This window comes from Panthera uncia (genome assembly GCF_023721935.1).
Source record: "Panthera uncia isolate 11264 chromosome B2 unlocalized genomic scaffold, Puncia_PCG_1.0 HiC_scaffold_24, whole genome shotgun sequence".
NCBI lineage: Eukaryota > Metazoa > Chordata > Mammalia > Carnivora > Felidae > Panthera > Panthera uncia.
In genome coordinates, this window is record NW_026057580.1 from 52,074,341 (window position 1) to 52,084,341 (window position 10,001).

The window sequence follows — 10,001 nt, forward strand, 5'->3', positions numbered from 1 at the left end:
TGTTTGCTAATGCCAGTTATCTGTGGTATTTAAGAGTCTGAATCTGCTGTTTGCTGTTTCTACTGTTTTTCTCTAATGGGGATTTATTGTCTTGCATGTTTTATCCTCTTTAATTGTGTGTTGCTTGTTTTCCTTGGACTCTCTTGCATTGGTGTTGAATTTGTCTAGAGAAGGTGTGCATTTTTTTCCAAAATTACTTGATACACTGCCTACCCAGGACCATTTTAAATTAAAGTAGGCTTGAAATTGTTTATTTCATGGTTGGTAAGGATTCACAATGTAAACCTGTAAGTTGACAAGCTTGTATATTCTCTTGGAGAGATATTTTCTCCCTCCACTTAGGACCAAGATCAGGATCTGCAGAAGGTTGAGGTAACCCTGTTACAAAATTTAAAAAGTCCTGGAATGGCTCTGAGACTAAATGCTTCCTTAAGAGAGGTGTCTTGCTTGCTTAGTCCCAACCCTGACCAAATCAATTCAGGAAAGTCACTCTAATGTCCCTTCAGTGTAGCACAGGTATGCCTGAAGCTTTATCTTCTGTTTTCTATGCCCCATGCAGCCACTAACACAAATATTCAAAATCTCCAGAGTCACCTACAACCCTCCAGATACAAGACTGCTTTAAAAACTGCTTACTGTTCCAAAAAAAAAAAAAATGCTTACTGTTCAAAGTTACTATTTTCACTTTACATTTTGCTCTGTTTCTAAAATATATTTTTAAGTAATATTTTAACAAGCAGTTGTTTCATTTAAGATTGCCATTTAGGCTATCCAGTATGCCATAGTCCCAGAAATAAAAATCACATTTTCCTCTATAAAAGTAGTTGGATAACTATATTTTTGAAGTTATTCTTAAAATAAAACACTGACAAGAAATATTACCATACACTTATCATAGGATTGAAAAAAAAGTGAATTTTTTACATTCAAAGGAATTTACTGAACACTTGTCATTTTCCCACGGTTTAATAAACAAAATCATTGCCCATATGAATAAGACTCAATCTGTTTTTTAGAACATTCTTAAAAGTAACAAAGTGGCTATGAAACACAGGTCTGCTCTATGATTAATGAAAATGGTTCTTCCATTTACCCTTTCAGGAGGTTTAAATGCATTTAAAAATGAACTTGCAAACCAAAATGAATATTTACTTGGAAAAATATGTGAAAGCAGTTATGCATGAAGTTGGACTAATTCCAAGTGCCCTGAATTCTGGGGACATGTCTTTTGCATCCTTTGATATTGTGATTTACATTAAGAAATATATATTTGGCCTTTGCTCTGTTGTTTCTGGCACAGAGCTCCTAAAGCCCTTGGATTTCTTAAGTGATGAGAACCACAAAGGTTCTTTTGTTATGTTAATGAGATGACTTTTGGAAAGCTCCTGGGTAACTTGAGGTAGGGGCTGGTTGGGGGGGGCGGGGGGGGGGGGGGGGGGGGGGGGAAGTGACCATGTGATTACAGGGTTGGAAACTTTAGTCCCACCCCTGACCTCCAGTGATGGCAGAGGGACTGGAGATGGAGTATAATCACTAATGGCCAACGATTTGATCAATCATGCATACATAAGGAAGCCTCCATCGAAACCAAGAAGGTTAGGGTTCAGAGAGCTTCCAAATTGATGACCGCATGTTGGTGCTGGGAGCCTGGTGTACTCAGAGAGCAAGGAAGCCACTTCCCCTTTCCCCAACCCTTGCCCTAAGTATTTCTAACATCTGGCTGTTCCTGAGTTATATCTTCTTATAATACAATGGTAATCTAGTAAGTAAAATGTTTCTCTGAGTTCTGTGAGCCATTCTATCAAATTAATCAAACCCATGGAGGGGGTATTTAGAACCTCCCATCTGTAGCTGGTGGTGAGATGCGCAAGTGACAACCTGGACTTGTGATTGCTGTCTGAATTATGGGAGTGGGGAGCAGTCTCACAGGACTGCAGTGAATCTTGTAGGGGAATCTGATGCTATTTCTGGATAGTGTCAGAATTGAGTTGAATTGTATGACACCCAGCTGATGTCGCAGAATTATTTGTTACTGTGAGGGGAAAAAACCTTGACATTGGAGCTGGAATTGGTGATCAGAATAATAGTCCTCATGACTATTTTTCTTACCTCTCAAATTATTCTTGTTGAAATGCCTGAATGAGCAATGCAGCTTTCTTAAAGTAAATAATTCCTTCCAATCTTTGTGTTATTTTGCCGACAAGAGGCTAGTGTTCTAATGGTCTTCTGACTATGGGCTAACAAATCTTAGTCCACAATGCTAGTCTTAAATTATTTCCCTGTTGATATTTAAAAGGAGCTGATATTTCAGACATAGAAAAACCAGTTACTTTGTTTGCCTAATTATAAAGAGGTTTACTGTATAAACTAATTATTTATGCTTTAAGGCCAGCGTGGTGATTCTTCATAGGGTCTAAATAGTTCCTTTGGGACTAGTAAGTATTAACATATCTTCAAAAGTTTTCTAAACCATCAAAAAACATTGACACTCAAAAAATCTGTCTCATTATTTTTCCAAATACGGAATATGCAATCCCCCTGCATTTTCCCATGTACTGTAGCTATTTTCCACATGTGTGTGTGTTTAATTTGCTTGAAGAGTAAATAAACTTCTTCTGTGTTTCCTTTAAAGACGGAATCATGACTGCTATGACCATTCAAAGGTTCTCTCAACCACTGCCTAAGGCACAAATGTCCCAAAGCCCTTCGATCCCCAGATTGTCAATACATTAGATCTAGTCACAGTGAAGAATCCACAAGGCTCATCCTGTGGCCTGATTTTCACTAAGGGCAAAGAGCAAGTGCAGGGCTACATTTCTGACTGCTTGGCACCTTGTTATTATTTTTATGAATAGTCAGTGCATCAGGAGCTCTACAGGGATCCAAGCCTTTCCTTGAGCCCAATCAAAAGATTAGTGTGATTCAGGCAGAGATTGAATCTGCGTGGAAAATTGTCCATGCTGAGTTCTATTAGAAGGCGCTGCGGAGTGAGATTTGTTACTAATCACAAGGCAAAATTACAGTCTCTTGAAATGAGAATCCAGTAAACAAAATAATAAAAGTCATTTTAATTATTAAATGACAGTGTTACAAATTATATGCCATTTATCAGTGGCATAATGAAATACAGTAAATAGAAAAAAATCCATATGGTCTGTTCACTATAATTTAATTTTGCCTGATGTATTATTTTAATGATTTTTAAAATGTGACTAATTAACAAGCTGCTAATCCCCCTCAGAAACCAATATCTATATTTTGATACAGATGCACCATTTTTATTAACCAGTGCTTGATGTTGACGGAAGACACTGAAAACTCTGGAAGGTCTTCTTAACACAGTCCACGTTATCGGTTCCTAATGATGCTAAGTGATGAATTGCTTCAATTTTAATAGAACAATCAGGGCTTAGTGTTTCCATTATCCTTGCCAACACACTTCCCATCCATGCTATTGTTGTGCTGATTAGCCAGCATTATTTGTAAAGACTTTGTAAATTGTAAGTCGGAGATAACAGGTGATTCTTTCTTGTTATTTGAAAACCAAACATGTTTGATAATTTTTCAAGTTTGCAGAAACTATTTAAATGTCAATATCATTTTACCAAAAGAATGATGAGCAGTTCCACTCAGTAAAATTGGATGCAGAAATGGCTCTTGAGAACTGACCAAGTGTAAATATTACGTGGTACTTGCTATTTGTGGTTAAAATCTGTTTAGTTTAAAATTGTATCTATTATCTATCTATCCATCTATCTATCTAACATCGTCTATCTGTCTTGTTAGGCTCTGGAAATAAAAACTTCCAACGTGTATGTAAATTTTCAGGAAATAGATTGTAATTAAAAGTGTAAAATGACCTTTTGGTGATTAGTATTTGTTATCTTCATGCTTTCTGTGGCACACAGAAGAGGGTCATCAGAAACATACCTCATGTTTCCAAGGCTTTAGTGTTTAACCAAAACACCCCTTACATTAAATACACCCTATTCTCCTCTTCATATTTTAATAAACACATATTAAATGCCTAGCACATGGTGGGCTAAAGTCATTTCTACAAGATGAAAATGCTCAATAAATACCCAGAGGAATACTCCAAAGAAATCTGGTTTTTCATTACAACAGAAAGATTCCTTGTCCTAAAGAAAATCATTTTAGTAAGAAATGTTCTAACACTATGCATTTTATTAGATAATCCAAGAGATTAATTCAGTACCTTCTCACTGCAGGATGTTTTAGAATAGATACTCAGGGAAGAGTGTCAAGTGGTAATTGTTATACTCTCCTGAATCCCCATAAAGTGCAACATTCCATTGTCAATCTAAGACATCTATTTTTGGTGGGGATAATATTTCATTGGTGTTGCTCAGTGTTAAGGCAGACTGACAAGTAGAAGTTCTTTTTTTTTTTTCTTTCTTTTGTGTTTCTATATCCTAAGAAGACAGCTGATGATTTTTTTTTTCCTGTTGAAAACTCTTAAGAAAAGTATGCTGAACAGGGAATTGAACTGAATTAAGTAATGGGGAGATGTTTATAAAGAAAATGCAGTATTACTGTCCCATTATTTAGAATGTTCAAAGCACATTTTAGAGTTGTTGGAATCTTCTTGTAATCAAGGCACACAATGGAATTAACATAACTGATTCACCAAATAAAGTCCCTCTTGCTTTTCTTTTACACAAGAAAGGGGAAAAAATGCTCTAGGCTCCAGAAGTAAGCCTGAGATACAATACTGTGAGAAAGGAAGATGTTGAAGTGAGAAAAATGGAAAGCAGAATGCAGAAGGGGAAGGAGGAGAAAAGATGACGTGATTACTGCAAGTTATGTGTAAATTAAAACAAAATTTCTGCAAACTGACACTTAAGAAAAAATGTACAAGTTACACACTGGCAATGAAAAACTGGCAGGGCCCAGAAATACTGGCTGTTATTAGGTCATAATAAAGGATTTTATCCAGATTGTTTTTATATTTGCTTCAAATAAAATTTAGAATCGTTTATTTTTGCAGTTCTGTCACCGAAAATATGCACGCAAACGATTTCAGTGGAAGTGTGAGCTACTTTTTATTTATTTCTTTTTGAAAAATCAGCATTATCACTAGTTCTTTTACTTTGTTGAATAGCCTATAAGAGAATTCATGAAAATTGTTTTCTCAAATCATTCTAAAGATACTTTTATATGTATTAGCTTATACTTTGCCTTTTAATTTTTTTAATTAATTAGTTAATTTTTGAGAGAGAGATTTTGTGAATGGGCAAGGGGCAGAGAAAGAGGGAGACAGAGAATCTGAAGCAGACTCCAGGCTCTGAGCTGTCAACACAGAGCCCTATGCAGGGCTTGAACCCACAAACCTTAAGATCATGACCTGAGTCAAAGTTGGACGCTTAACAGACTGAGCCACCCAGGTGCCCCTATACTTTTAAAACTCATATCCAAACTACAGGAGTTTAAATTTCTTTATGGCATTTTATATTTATATAAATATAATGTCTGTGGTTCTATGTGAATATGTATCTTTGGATATTTTTCTCAAGGAAGCTTTTTTTTTGTAAGTCTCTTGTCTTTTATAAAATTCCTTTTGCATTCTCCTTATAACACCTGGAAAAAAAGCTCTTAAAGAAGTATGATATTTCAATTACTTTAAGTACATACAACTTAGATAATGTGAACACGCGCTGAGATGGCCCCTAACTTGAACTACAGGGTTCTAGCACTGTATGTGAATTGCCCAGAAGGTAATTGCCATACCATTTTGCCGACACCAAGAATTTACATAACTTGTCCAGGTCTCATTGCTGGTAACTAGGCTGGCACGAAAGTAGTTGTTGTTTTTGGTGTTTGTTTGTTTTTGTTTTTAAGATCTGCTGAAGTATAATTGACATAAAATAAACTGCACATAGTTAAAAGGTACAATTTGATAAATTTTGACAAATGAATGTATCTGGGAAGATAATGCCAGTTTCCACCAGTCCCAAAAGTTTCCAACCCTATATGATTGTAATCCTTTCCTTCTACTCCTCATGAACCCCTCCCCAACTTCTGTGCCCAGGTAATATCATTCACTTACTGTCATAATAAATCTGTTTCCGCTTTCTAGAACTCTACATAAATGGAATCAAAAAGTGTGTACCTTTGATCTTGCTTCTTTTATTTAGCATAACTATTTTGGATTTATCCATGATGTTGTATTAATTGTTCATTTATTTATATTTATGAGTAGTATACTCCAGTGTTATTGTACCCATTTGCTTGTTGATAGTATTTGGGGGTTTCCAGTTTTTCGCTAATAAAAATAAAACTGCTTAAGCATTCTCATACAAGTCTTTTTTATGAACACATGATTTTATTTTTTTGAGCAAATACTTAGGAGGCAACAGCTGGATCATACGGTAGGGGCATATTTAACATTCTAAGAATCTGTCAAATTGTTTACAAAAGTGGTTGTACCATTTTACTCTTCTTACCAGCATTACATGAAAGGTCCCGTTCTTTTACTAACACTAGATATGGTAGTCTTCTTACTTTTAGCTATTCTAGTAGATACTCATAATATCTCACTATGGTTTTACTAGCATTTAATAGTGAGTGATAGGGGCGCCTGGGTGGCTCAGTCGGTTGCGCAACCGACTTGGGTTCAGGTCATGATCTCACAGTTCGTTGAGTTCGAGCCCCATGCCAGGCTCTGTGCTGATGTCTCAGAGCCTGTATCCTGCTTCTGATTCTGTGTCACCCTCACTCTCTGCCCCTCCCCCACTCAAGCTCTGTCTCTCTGTCTCAGAAATAAATAAACATTAAAAAAAATAGTGAGTGATAATGCTATACACTGTTTCACATGCTCTTCTGTCAATATTACTTCTTTGGTGAAGTGCCCGGATCTTTACCTTTGCCCTCTTTTTTTTGGTTGCATGTTTTTGTAATTTTGAGTTTTGAGAGTTCTTTATAGATTCTGATATCCCAATTCGTCCTCAGATACATGGTTTTCAAATATTTTCTCCCAGTCACTACGGTTTTGATTTTCACTTTATTAACAGTGTGTTTCAAAGTGTAGACATTTTTTCCTTTCAATGAAGCCAATTTATCAATTAATTCTTTTATAGATTATTCTTTGGTGTCATATATAAGAAGTCTTTGCTGAAGCTAAGGTCCTAAGTCTTTCTCATATGGTTTTATTTTAAAGTTTTATAGTTTCATGTTTTATATTTAGGTCTAAGACACATTTTGAGCCAATTTTTGTATGCAGTATATGTGGATATCTAATTCCTTTAGGACATTTGTTGAAAAGAAGATTCTTTCTCAACTGAATTCCTTTTGTATCTCTGTAGAAAATCAGCTGTTCATGTATGTATTTCTGGATCCCCATTTCCATATGTCTATTTGTCTGTCTTTACTTTGATGTCACATTGTTTTGATTACTATAGCTTTATAACGAATGTTTAAATCAAGTAGTGTTATTTCGATTTTGTTCTCTTCCAAAGGTGTTTTGGCTATGCTAGGACCTTTGGCTTTCTTCATATAGGTTTTACAATATTTGTTACACATATTTGAAAACAATCCCCCTGGGTATTTGGCTAGGATTACATTGCATCTATATGACATATTGGGAAAAATTAAAATCTTTACAACATTGAGTGTTCTGCACTACAAGCATGGCCTATCTTTATTCAATTCTATAATTTCTTTCAGAAATTTGTTGTTGCTTTTAGTGTAAAAGTTTTTCACATGTCAGATTTATCTCATTTTGTACATTTTGATGTTACTGTGTGCAACATTTCAAATTTAAATTTCTGATTTCTGTTGTCAGTATTTAGAAATACTCCTGATTATTACATAGTAATTATGTAGCCCCAAACTTTACTACCCGTACAAATTAGTGTTTGTAGCTTTTTTTGTAGTTTCCATCACATTGTCTATATAGACAAACGTTACATCTACAAATAAAGACAGTCTTATTTCTTTTTTTTTCTAATATGGATGCCTTTATTTCTTTTTCCTTGCCTACTGAACTGGCTAGAGTCCCCAGTACAATGTTGAATAGAAGGGCTAAGAGTGGATATCTTTGTTTTGATCTTATGGGTAGGTTATTGTATCTTTAACCGTTAAAATTTATATTAGCTGTGGATTTATTATAAATAATTGGCTCATGGGATTATGGAGACTGGCAAGTCAAAATGTGCAGGGTGGGCCAGCGGACTGGGACCCAGGAAAGCTAACACTGCAGTTCCAGTCCAAAGACTGGTAGGCTGGTGACCCGGGAGACTCATGGTTTTTATTCAGTCTGCTGAAGAAGTAGGAGTAGCTGATGCTGCAGGTGAAGTCTGAAGGTAGACTACTGGAGAAATCTCTTGCTCAAGGGAGGCCAATGATTTCTTCTGTTCCGGCCTTCAACTTACTGGATAGGGACCACGCACACTATGAAGAACAACCCGCTTTTCTCAAAAGTCCCCTGACTTAAGTGTTAATCTTACCCAAAAACACTCTCACAGAAACAAACATACAGACTGGTGTTTGACCAAATATCTGAGCCCCCCACAGCCCAGCCAAACTGAAACATAAAATTAGTCATCAGAAATGATCTAGAATAAATCTTCTTAAGGCTTCTGCAACACCAATCCTCTTCAGCTTTGTGTTAGCTGACATATGCAACCTGTATAACAACTCTGTCACTCCACTCCTCCATTTTTCAGCTCACTTTTCATGTTTTATGTACCTACTGTTACTTTCTCTGTTTGTGACTTTCCTATTGTGTTTTCCAGATTCTTACCACAACGTTCCTTTCTGAGAAGACAGATGATTTGGGCAGAAATCATTTAGGCAATCCAAGATGTTCCTCATAAGTTTACCCTATTAAAGGCATATACAGTGAGTGGGAAGGCCCTTAGAAATTACTGGTTGGGGTGCCTGGGTGGCTCGGTCGGTTAGGGGTCCGACTTCAGCTCAGGTCATGATCTCACGGTCCGTGAGTTCGAGCCCCACGTCAGGCTCTGTGCTGACAGCTCAGAGCCTGGAGCCTATTTCAGATTCTGTGTCTCCCTCTCTCTCTGCCCCTCCCCTGTTCATCCTCTGTCTCTCTCTGTCTCAAAAATACATAAATGTTAAAAAAATTAAAAAAAAAAGAAATTACTGGTCATTTTTTAATTGTGGAAGGCAACTTCATTTTAAACAAGGATAAACTTTTGGGGCACCTGGGTGGCACAGTAGGTTAGACAGCCAAATTCGGCTCAGGTCATGATCTCACGGTTTGTGGGTTGGAGACCCGTGTCGGGCTCTGTGCTGACAGCTCACAGCCTGGAGCCTGTTTTAGATTCTGTGTCTCCCTCTCTCTGACCCTCCCCCGCTTGCAGTCTGTCTCTCTCCCTCTCAAAAATAAATAAACATTAAGAAAATTTTTTTAAAAAGGTTAAACTTTTAATTTGCTCTTTTCATAGTTACTCATTCGGAAATGTTTGAATGAACCTAGTAACTATACTTTTGGAATTAAAATTTAACAAAAAAACTGAGTTAATCAGGAACTCGGCAGATATATTGTTTCTCAAAATTAAGTGTTTGGGGTGGGGGGAATGATGTAACTTAATCGACATGGAGAAATTTTACTACCTGTGAAAATAATCATTTAGATATTATAGCAAAGAACAAAAATAGCAAAGTCATCCTCCCCCAAACGGGTTGATCACTGTGGTAACAGAAACACATTTTTTTCCAAAAAGGGAATTTATTTTCTGTCTCTAGACCAGATCACTGCTAGCAATGCTGATAGATGTACATTTACAAAACAAACATAGATATTCAAATTGTATACAGTAACTTCTTATGTTTTGTGGAAAAAATAAAATTTACATCAAAACATATCTCAATGTTCAGAATATCTATATATAAAAAATATCTTATTGGTTCTGTTTCTCTGGAGTACCCTAACAAGAAGAAAGATATAAATACCATATGTCATTTTCTTCCTTTATTGTTATATATATATATATATATATATATATAACTATATATATATA